We start from the raw sequence: 11,210 nt of genomic DNA, 5'->3' as shown, positions 1-11,210 counted from the left end.
TTTAATATTATGAACTGCAGTTTACTTTAACAATTAACAGTGACTAAATGTTAGACAAATAGAGGCTGTTAAAATACAGTACTGGAGGTGGCTTTTAACCATCCAATCCAAAAGAGTGAGTTCGCGCTGCGACTTGTCTCACTCTAAGCGCGCATAATATAAAAACACAAATAAATTGATACTGTTTGCTCACAAACCAAGTTTGAATGTGCCCGCGTATCTCCACCAAAACTGTAGGGTTTTTCAACTCAAAAAGGGAAATATTTATGACGAATTATAACTGGTTATGATTCATAATAAATATTTAGATTAGATCTTTGAATTAACTGTAGCAGAATCAATATTACCATTACTTGATCTGTCCGTCCACCGAGCAGACAAAATAATCATTTATCAATTCAAAGAAAGATTATTTTCCTGGCCAAGGAAGAATAATCTGTCCTTCTTTGTGCAGTGCTAGCAGTAATTTAGCAAAATGTAGCAAGGGTTCACACATTCATTGACTTCGAATTGTGAGCAGCAAACAGAGACAATCAGTTGTGAATATAAGGGATTTAATAAATGAAACTATATCTAACATATAACTAACTAAGCAAAACACATACAGAATGAAACAAAGTAAGGAAAAGAGAGAAAAGAAAAGGATGGCAGTATTTCACATCAATTTTAGACACAACCTTTGAGAAACATCAGAGAATCAAAAATCACCTTAAAAGGGGCTGAAACTTAAACACGCATCTAAATAATTGTAAACGGTTACTTGCATTGGTTTCGATTGTCCGGATGCGATAGACAACGGAGGTCTTTGATGGATTCGTTAGGAGTGAGCTGGAAGTTTTACTTCTGGTTCTTCTGAAGAAGGAAAAGTCCACAGCGACTAAAGTTACTTGAAGATAAAAACTGCCGGAAAATAAAACTCAAGAGGAAGATCTTGAGAGTCTTGGAAAAGGTGTTGTCTCACGCGAAGAGGGTTTCTGAGCCCAGATTATTTCGGGCTAATGCCTTTTGAGGGTTTGTATTCACACCCCCTTTTAGGTGGAATGGCCAATCAGAGGCATGAATTTTGAGCGGGAGAAGTTTCCTTTGTTTCCCTTTTATGGCCCATTTGCATGTTTTATGGCCGGTCTGGAATTGCTGCCGTTTTAACCCAAAATATAGTATAAATCGTATGATGCGTTTCACAATCACATACTGTACATCATTGTTTGAGAAATAGATAGCAGATCATTTTGATACCAAGAAACAAACATTTAGAATAGATTAAACCAAAGATACATACATACACCTGAAGATCAGTGTTTTAGGGCTTTAACTAATACAAATACGAGTGGTAACTCAGCTAATCTAATAGGGAAACATACAAACAACACATGCAATATACCAGATATATTTGTAGAGTATAATAGAGTAACGGTCTTTATGTGTGTGTGTGTTTGTGTGTGTGTGTGTTAGTTTGCTTGGTCAGCCGGCCTGGCCTGTTGTGCCTGGCCCCGGGGGTCATTTACGTCTCTTTGGAATGTGTTTGAAACCCCACATGAAGGTGCGAGTGGTGAAACTGTTTAGCATCTCCTTGATAGTGGGGGGAACCATTGGCCATTTAGCACCCATATAAGTGTAAAGTCTGTGACCAGGACTGTAATTTATATGCAAATGTCAAAAGCTAAAAGGGTCTCTTAAGCCATAAAACCCCAAAGATCATGCATGATTCTATGCAGACGCTACAGCCCCCCTTTTGACTGACGAAGTTCACCTGCAACATCGTCAGACAACAGTTTTCATGATGGTCGGACAGCAGGTGGATCATGATGATCGGGTAGCAGGTGGATCATAATGGCTAGATGGCAGGTGGATCCTGAAGGCCGGATGGCAGGTGGATCCTAATTTTCAGATGGCAGGTGGATCAGGATTGACAGATGGCAGGTGGATCCTACTTTTCCTCAGCCTTCGGATCCTCAGCGTGGGTGTTAACCTTGGTCAGGTTCAGCATTGTCTCCGCCTGGGTCCCTCTCTTCCGGTGGCTCCGTTTGAAGGTTCGAGGAAGGGCAGCTGTGCACCTGTTCATGGACCTTTGCACCCCGTTGACTCTGTTAAACAGGACAAAAGCAAGGCCGAGGGTTAGGGTGTACCCGATTGCTGTGGCAAGGCAAAGTGCCGTGTCGGCAGAGGTCCAGGATCGAGCGACGGGAAAGGTGTTCTGGACAGGCATCCGAGACAGTGCTTGGAGGGCTGTGTCGATTGGGGTGATGTCAATCGTCTGTGACCCCCCTTTCTCAATGCTCAGTTCCAATTCAGGTTCCATGGTGAGATTGTGGTCCCTGAAGAAGGCTGGCATTTCTACCTCGGATTGGTACTCTTCACTTGGAAGGTGGTACAGCGCCAGGTCACCGAGGTGGAGGATGGCACCTTTGGGCACGTGAATCCACATACTCTGGTTGGGCAGACTGACACGGGTGGCAGTGTCGTGCTGGTCATAGGTCAGTGTGGCGGTACGGATGGGCGTGTTGACGAGCCACTGATTTGCCACAATCTCTGCTTGCGTTTCTGTGACTTGTGTGCGAGGCTTGGCCTCAGCGGGGCAGAGTGTTTCTCTTTGCATGGGTTGTAACCCGCAGATTCCTTCAGTGTTGTCTCGAAGGAAGGGCTTGCTGGGGCAGAGATAATGAATGTCTTTGGTCAGGGTACACATGCGCAGGTTTGGGGCCAGGTATAACTGTGGGTTATTGTCGTGGTAGGCTACCATATCTGGTGTGTGTATTCTGATGTGAGTGTTTCCCTGCCAAAATCCAACATTGACAATGTCTTTGAGTCTGTAAATGTTGTCAGATTCAATGATGGGTAGATTCAGAAGAAACGCCATCTCGCTCTGCTCAGGGTCAACATGTAGCAGGATGGACCCTCCCAGGGAGTAGGCAAGGTGGGCTTGAAGAGGGTCAGCTGGACGGGTAGTTACAGAGGATAACACTGTTTGTACTAGGCTCAGGGGCACCAGATACGGAGGAATTCTACCCATGGCTAGGCTGTCAATGGAGGAGCTCACCTCACGGAGCATGTCAGACATCAGTGCGGTGACCAGCTGAGTTTGGGCAACATCATTCTGTATAACAGAGAATAACTGTTTCACGGAGTTTACAGTTTGGTTCAGCAGGACACTGTGGGTGTTCAGAACCACCAGGGTGCCCTTCAATGATTTGCCTATAGTCTGTAGGGTTTGGCTCTGTAGTGTGAGTTGTTCTCTCAGCTGGGGCATCTCAGTCTGGATCTCCCTTACATGTTGCCTCAGGGTAGATAGGCTCACGGAGTTGACACTGGTCACTCCCAGGTTGAACAGGGTTCCAACAGCAGCAGCAGCTCCGAGCAAGGCCCCTAGGAATCGTTTGTCACGCCTGTTATGTCCGCTTAGCTCTGCTTGAGTGACAGTCATTTTCTGCAACTGAGAGAGCATGTGTTTGATATCGGCTTCTGCGTGAGCGAGGGTATTCTCAGTCCATTGGGCACCTGCCCAACTGTAGTGTGCAGCTGCCCGGGGATAATGTGTCCGGTAGACATTTCGGGGGTCGAGTCGGACGTACACCTTCTGGGTGTGAGTCCTACAGTTGGTCATAAGAAGTCCAGGTTGGTCCCTCAGTGCAATGCCTGATGCTGGACCTGGTGATGTGATATCGGGTTGCGGCTGTCCTCTGTTTAGCTGGAGGCAGAGGATGGAGAGCCACAGCAGCATCCTGGTTCAGAGAAAAGGGAGAAAGGCAGTGGATCAGTGAGGGAAGTTCTTGTCTGTTCGAAACAGTCTTTGTTTGAGGACTATAGCAAGGCCTAGTTAGCACTAGCTCCCCCCTGTCCTTCCCTGCCAGCAGCCACATGTCTCTTGATCTGGTTACGATGGACCCATTTGAAAACTGGTTCTTTCTGTCCCCGACTCAGCTTGATCCGATATGCAACAGGGGAGAGTTTGTCCACAATCTCATGCGGTCCTGTCCAGTGTGGCAGAAACTTCTTTGATAGCCGATGAGAGGTTGTCTGAGGAGGCTGTGCGTAGCTGTGGTACCAGACCCTGTCGCCCACATCCAGTTCTTTGTGTGACGCCTTCCGGTCGTAGTATGCTTTCTGGCCTTCTGCGCTCTTTTGGAGTCGTTGTTGGGCAAAAGCAAATGTGGTTCTCAAATGCCGGTGTAGTTCATCAAGGTATTGATGAGTGGTGTAGGCGGTGACAAGGTTGGAGTCTCCTGGCTGGTACAGCAGGTGCAAGGGCAATGTCATTTGCCGGCCTGTCATTAGTTCGAAGGGAGGCACACCTGTTGACTCTTGTGGAGTTGCTCTGATAGCCATGAGCACCAGGGGCAGTTTCACATCCCAGTCCTTTTGGTTAGCAGACACATATTTTCTTAGCATGCTGACCACTGTCTGATTCGTCCGTTCCACTTGGCCCGAAGAAATTGGATGGTGACTGATGTGCAGTTGTGCTTGTACTCCCAGGAGTTTCCAAATCTGCTGCATGATCTCAGCTGTGAAATGGGTGCCTCTGTCTGAGTTGACTCTCAGCGGCAGCCCGAACCTGGAGAAAATGTGATTCAACAGGAGGTATGCTGTAGTTTGAGCAGTGTCATTGGGTGCTGGGAGGCATTCTACCCACTTTGTGAACTGGCACACGACTGTGAGGAAATACTTGTTGCCTCTTGTTGACCTGGGTAAGGGTCCGACCCAGTCAATTTGAAGGTCTGACCAAGGAAACGTGACTCCTCTGCGCTGCAGTGGGGCTCTGTGGTTTGGGTTAGACGGTTGGAATTGGCAGCAGACAAGGCATCCTTTCACGTACTCTGCCACATCTTGCTGCATGCCGGGCCAGTATGCCACTTGTTTAAGTGTCTCATAAGTGGCTCTTGTGCCGTGGTGTCCCGCACATGGTGCGTCGTGAGCATACATCAGCATCACCCCCCTTAGGCAGTGTGGCACCACAAGCCTTGGTGCAGTGAGGTCATCAGGGGCATAAAACAGGATGTTGTTTATCACACGCAGCATGTGTGTTACGTGGTATAGCCGTTTGAGGCTTGGGGCAGCAGCAAGTTCATCTGGTGTGATAGGGTGGCTGGAGGGGTCAGAGAGGTGGTGAAGGATGGTTTTGATGGCGGAGTCAGAAGCTTGCATGTCGGCAATGTCATTAGTGGAGATTTGAGGAGCCAGCGTAAGCGGCTGTGAGGTGGGCATTGTGGTGGGTTGAGTGTGTTTGCTGCGGGTTATGGCTGCCACGTTAAGGGTGGGTTGGTGGGTTGGTGGAGACCATAACTCGCCGTGTAGTGCACCTGCTTTGGCTAGGGCATCCGTTTGGTCGTTGAGGTCCTTGTCTGGACCAGGTTGCTTTGAGTGTCCTTTCACTTTCTTCCAGTAGACGATCATATCATGTTCACTTGTGATGTCGTCGCATGCCTGGAACAGGTGTTGGTGTTTAACTGGTTTGTTGTTTGCTGTCTTGAAACCATTTTGCTTCCAGCCTGGAAGATGGCATGTGAAGCCAAGTCTGGCATAGTTGGAGTCTGTGCAGATGAGCAGTTCTCTGATGTTATGGGTTGATGCTATCTGCAGGGTTATGAGAATAGCTGCTATCTCAGCATATTGTGATGATTGTGGACCCAGTTTGAAGTGTTGTGGTGGGCAGGGTCGATCATTTAGCCAGAGAACACCAGCACCTGCCTTTAGGATGCCCTCGTGGTTGTAGGAACATCCATCGACGTAGGCTGTGGGCATGCCTTGGCAGACATTCTCGTCAAAATACCTGTGGCAGGTAGGTGGCGGTGGTTGGGGCCTTTCTGCTTCTACGATCTCAGTCGGTGTGTCATCGGAGCAGCTTTGGCAGGCTGCCAGGCCGTTTCCCAGCGCCGACTTGTGATTTTGAGCATATCGTGCTTCTATGTTGCGCCATTGGAGGGCCATGAGCCATGTGGCTATGCGTGCGTTTGTGACCACACCGTCGCGGATGCGCTGGCTGTTGAGGAATGTGACAGGCTGGTGACAAGTTTCTATGATCACTTTCTGTGCTCCGATGTAGTTGGAGAATCTCTGGATGGCCCATACAGTACAGAGCAGGGCTTTCTCACAGTCTGAGTATTTGCACTCTGGGTGAAGAAGAGTCTTGCTGGCATATGCGACCACTCTTTTGTCCTGGTCATGCCGTTGGTATATACCAGCGCTGAGGCAGTGGCTGGAGAATCCAGCGTCCAAGTAGAACTCCTTCTGTGGATCTGGGTAAGCCAGACATGGAGCAATGCACAGATGTTGTTTCAGCTCATTCATGGCATTTTGCTGTTCGTCTGTCCAGGCGAAGGGGCAGTCCTTTTTCAGAAGGGCAGTGAGAGGGCGTGCAATGTCCGAATAGTTCTCAATGAACTGCCTTGAATAGTTGCACACGCCTAGAAAACTTCGGAGTTCTGAGACATTGGCAGGTGGTTTAATGTTCTGAATGGCCTGGATGCGGCTGGTTTGTGGCTCAATACCTCGTGGTCCGATGAGTATGCCCACGTAATTGACCTTGGTTTTGCACCATTGTCCTTTGTGGAGGGCAATCTTGGCACCGGCGGCGGTCAGTTGGTGCAGGACGTGGTCAATTTCTTTCAGGTGATCGGTCACCGTCGTGTGTTTCATCAGAAGGTCGTCAACATAGATTAAGTTCCCTCTTACCCTGGCATCCGGGCATGCTTTGTTGAGGAAGATGTTAAATTCGGCTGGTGAGTTGGCATAGCCGAATGGGCACCTGGTGAAGGTGTACTGCCGATTGCAAAAGGTGAAAGCCAGCTTGTGTTGGTCATCTGGATGCACTGGTATAGTCCAAAATCCTGAGGCCACATCAAGAGTGGAGAAGATTGTGGCTCCTCTGATTCTTGGTATCTCCTGTTCCAGCTGGGTCATAGGCCATCGCGACAATGGCACCTGTTGATTCAGTTTCCTATAGTCGATGGTCGGCCGCCACTTGCCATTTGATTTGATGACAGGCCAGATGGGGGCAGAGTAGGTGCTGTTACACGGACGAATGACACCCTTCTCAAGCATAGAGTTGATGATCTCCTGTACGGGTTCGTACGATTCAAGGGGGATCTTGTATTGCTTGACAAAAGTGGGTGGAGCTTTTGGGTGCGTTGGGACACGCACAACATGGAGGTTAGTGAGGCCACAATCTAAAGAGTCCTTGGCAAATGATTCCTTGTATTTGTACAGGACTTGACGGAGTTTGTGGCGGTCTGCATCCTCCTGTATGGCATCAGCATCTTTCAGAATTTGCTGGACTTGTGTCTCAAAACCTGGGTATGGCTCTTCTGTCGTTAATTCCTCTGTGCCGTGGGCGGTCAGAGGTGCAGTCACGCTGTCATTTATGCAGGTGGAGTGGTTAGAGACCGTGTACACGGCAAAGTGTTGGTCTTCTGTTAGTTCTGTTCTACACACCTGCTCCTTGACCACTGGCATGACTGAGGTTATGGTGATGATCTTGAAGGGTGCTGTTGACATTGTGTGGCCCGAGCTTCCTTCTGGAATCGTTGAATCTGAGATGGGTCCAATTATTGGTAGAATTAGTTCAAAGTCATGGAAGTCATAACTCACTAGCCAACCCAGACGGTACGCCTTAGGCACTCTGACATCCGTTGCCGTGCAGTTATTGAACAAGATGTAGACTGCCCGAGATGTCACTTCAACGAGGGGTGTGGCTTCCAAAGTGAGGCCCAGTTCCCCACATTCGGGTGAAGGTTGGAAGAAGCCTAGGGTGTGGCTGAGAGCTTGGCCGCTTCGCAGGTTGAGTCGAACAGCGACCCCTTTGGTGTAAGCTGGTACTACAGTCTCTTTTTCATTGATTAGCGTGCAGGCCTCAGGGATGGTTTGGCCTGACAGGAGGTTCTCATGGTTGACAGGAACTGTGGGTGGCTGTGAGGTCATTGGAGCCCATATCACTTCATTGATCATGTCCACGTGAGCCCTGAGGCGAATCAGAATGTCTGCTCCGATGTAGACATCATGCGGTGCGTCTGGAAGGACCAGGAAGTAATGGGTTAGACACCTGTCATTCCACCTCAAGTTCAGGGCACAGGTGCCCTTGGCAGTCACCATAGCTGATGGGCAGGGATTCAAGGGGAATCGTGTGCGCTTGTTAGCAAAAGGAATGTTCGTTGTGTGCTGTTTGAGAGCATTGAACTGTGAGAGGCTGATGGCTGAATTGTCTGCCCACAGTGCTAGTATGGGGTCTGTTGTTGTGACATCATTCAGTTGTAAGCCCCCCTTAACGTGGGGGCCGTATGTGTCAGAGTCTTTGGCTAACTGGAAAGTACAGAGCAGCGACCTTGAACTTTGCTCTTGGGCCGAGACGTTCCCGCGGCTGGCGGCGAGATTTCCCGCGACCTTTGTGACCTGACAGTCTGTCTGGGGTGGTCTTGGTGACTGAGGAGGCAGAGGTTCTCGCACTTGAGCCCAGATTTTCAGTTGTTTAAAATCTAGCAATGGCTCAAAGCGATCTAGCAGGTCTTTGCCAATGAGGAGAGGATATGTGTCCAATGGAGAAATGTACACAGGGTGCACAAAGTTCATAGGGCCGATGGTCAGGTGAATTGGAGCTACCTGTTCAAGTTGGACCTCATTTTGGCTGTAGGATTGCACATTCAGCACACACCTCTGATAGTTAAGAGTTCGATTCTGTCTCTTGGCTTCACTTTGAAGTCTGTCAAAAAGTTGGCTAGACATTAAAGTGAGGTCAGCTCCCGTGTCCACCAGGGCCTCCAGTCTCACCTCATTTTCTAATGTGATGGCCAGGTAGAGTTTTTTGGCCACCCCCCTTTCGATTAGGTTCCCTAGGAGTCTCGGCACTGGGGCTTGTGTGGTGACTGGCAAGCAGTCAGAGCTGGTCTTGTGTGGCTCGTCAGGGAGGCAGACCACCAAAACCGCACTTTCTGGTACTTTGCAGTCCTGGCTGGAGGTGTGTTGCGGGATGTTGGCTGGTTCTGGTGGTTCCACAGTCAGCTGAGGTGGTTGAGTGATGTCACCACTTGGTGATGAGATATCTGGTTCTGTGGTTAACAGTGGATTAGCAGTGATCTGGTTGGGAAGTTCATTTTGAGGGGACTCTGAGTGGGCGTTGGGGTCAGAGCTAATGCTTAGTCATAGCTGATCTGACTCATCCCTTTTCTTTCCCTTATGGTGCTTTTCTTGGAGGAGTTCCTTTAAAAGTCTCATGATCTCTGCTGATTCAGATGTAGCTTTCTGGTTCTGTTCTGTGGATGGTTTATATTTGGGCTTGTCCAGGGCCTGTTGAGAGGGGTTCTGCTGCTGGCAGTCCGAGCTTGGTGCTTGTGTCTGTGAGTGTCGGTTCCCCTTGGGCCGTCTCTTGGCTTCCCATGTGGCTCCACCCCTTCGGTTGAGGGGTGGTTGTGACCTGTCCCAGGATCTCTCGGGGCGCTCATACTGGTGCTTAGGACGGGCACCACCATGGCCATGCTGCTCTCTGCTGGTTGGGAAGGACCTTGACATTGTGTTGACAGGTTTGTCAGTGTGGCTTGGCTCGGCGCCCTCTAGAGCAAGTTCAGAACTCTGATTAGTGACAGGATAGATTGTGGGGTTTTTTCCTGTCTTTTCAGAAGCAGTCTTTTGTTTAACATAGGCCTTATGGGCCAAATCTCGCAGCTGTTGGGTGGACATAGTCCGTGGGCAAGCCAGAACCCCCAAGTGGTGGCTCACTGTTGGGTGCAGGTTCCGGAGGAACAGAATTTTGAAGTTGAAATCCTGTTCCATTCCTGGCTCGTTCCGTGCTCCGAAGTAGGCCTGTCTGAGCCTGTTGTAGTAAGCCTGTGTGGTTTCCTGTCTGCCCTGTTTAAGGTCCATGGCAGTAATCAGTCCTTGCTCTGACTCTGGGTCAGAGAACTCCTTAATCAGAGCCTGCTGCATTTGCTGGTAATCCACTTCGACCGTTTCTGGCTGCCGGTCTAGAAAGCTCCTCACCTCACGGCTAGCGGTGATTCGGAGCAGATAGAGTCTGTCTCGTGTGGTAACATTGGCAACAGTTTGCAAGTGAAAGTCAATGTCTTTTAAGTAGGCGTGCACATCGTGGCCTCCTGCAGGGTTTGGAGTGAAAGTGGGAATGTTTCTAGCCAGCTTATCCAATTCTTTAGGTGACACGCCGTGACTGGAAGACAGCCTTTGAAAAGGCTCCCACCCCCTTGCTGCTGCTGGGGGTTCAGGGATGCTGGCAGGTGATGTCTTGAGCAGTGGGCTCTCACCCCCCTTTCGAACTGGAAACCCTTGACTAGGAGGTATCAATCTGCTGGTTAGGGGAAATTCTGTGGTGTGCATTTCCCTTTCAGAGTCACTTTGCAGTCTATATGCATATTTAAGCTCTCGGTGAACCGTATCAAGTTCATCTTTTAAATAGTCTCTTTGTTGGGCCAGGGCACTGACTTCGGCCCGGGAACTTTGCAGGTGGCCTTCGCAGGCCTTGGCCCTAGCATCTCTCTCTTTGAGTTCAGTCTCTGCTCTCCTCAGGAGAGCCTCGGCTTGCTGAAGTTTTTCACTTAGTTCCTCTCTGGTGTCCTTTTCCCACTGCTCTCGGCGTGTTGTGTCTACACGGAGATCAGTTAAGGCTTTCTGGAGTCTTTCTACTTCCTCCTGCAGCTCTGGGTCCTTTTCATCCGCCGTCATGTGCTGGTGCTGAGTCTCCGATTTTAGCTGGTCCAGTTGACTTTGAGCAAGCACCAGGTTTCTCTGAGACTCCTCAGCCTGGAGCTTCAGCGCTGCTGCTTCCTGTTCCATGCGGGAGATGCTTGTTTCACCCAGCTTTGCCTGAGCGAGGAGGTTGTGGGCTAGTGACCTGATGATCTTTGAGATCTTTGTGGCTATAGTCCTGTGTAGGATAGTGTGACATCAGGTCACTCAGGTTATCGTCGAGCTGTTCCCGGCTCAGGTGCTGCAGGTCACCGGCGGCTTCAGACAAGAGAGTACCAGTCATGGCACTCAGCCAGGACTCTAGTCGATCCCAGTGGGCATCAGGGCTGGATGATCGAGACATGCTGGCTCACTGGTGAAGAGAGAGAGGGAGAGAGAGAGAGAGGAAAAGGAGAGAGAGAGGGACAGCAGAAAAGGCCAATGCAAGTCCTTACAGCGTTAACAGGCTGCAATTATAGTACTTATATGTTCTATGTTCGATCTGTTTGATGAGTACAAACGGTTAGCGGAGTGTAGACCAGACACCTGTT

Source organism: Sinocyclocheilus rhinocerous, unplaced genomic scaffold (genome assembly GCF_001515625.1).
Source record: "Sinocyclocheilus rhinocerous isolate Xijiao unplaced genomic scaffold, SAMN03320098_v1.1 scaffold399, whole genome shotgun sequence".
Lineage (NCBI taxonomy): Eukaryota > Metazoa > Chordata > Actinopteri > Cypriniformes > Cyprinidae > Sinocyclocheilus > Sinocyclocheilus rhinocerous.
Note: the sequence above shows the minus strand (reverse complement) of the source record.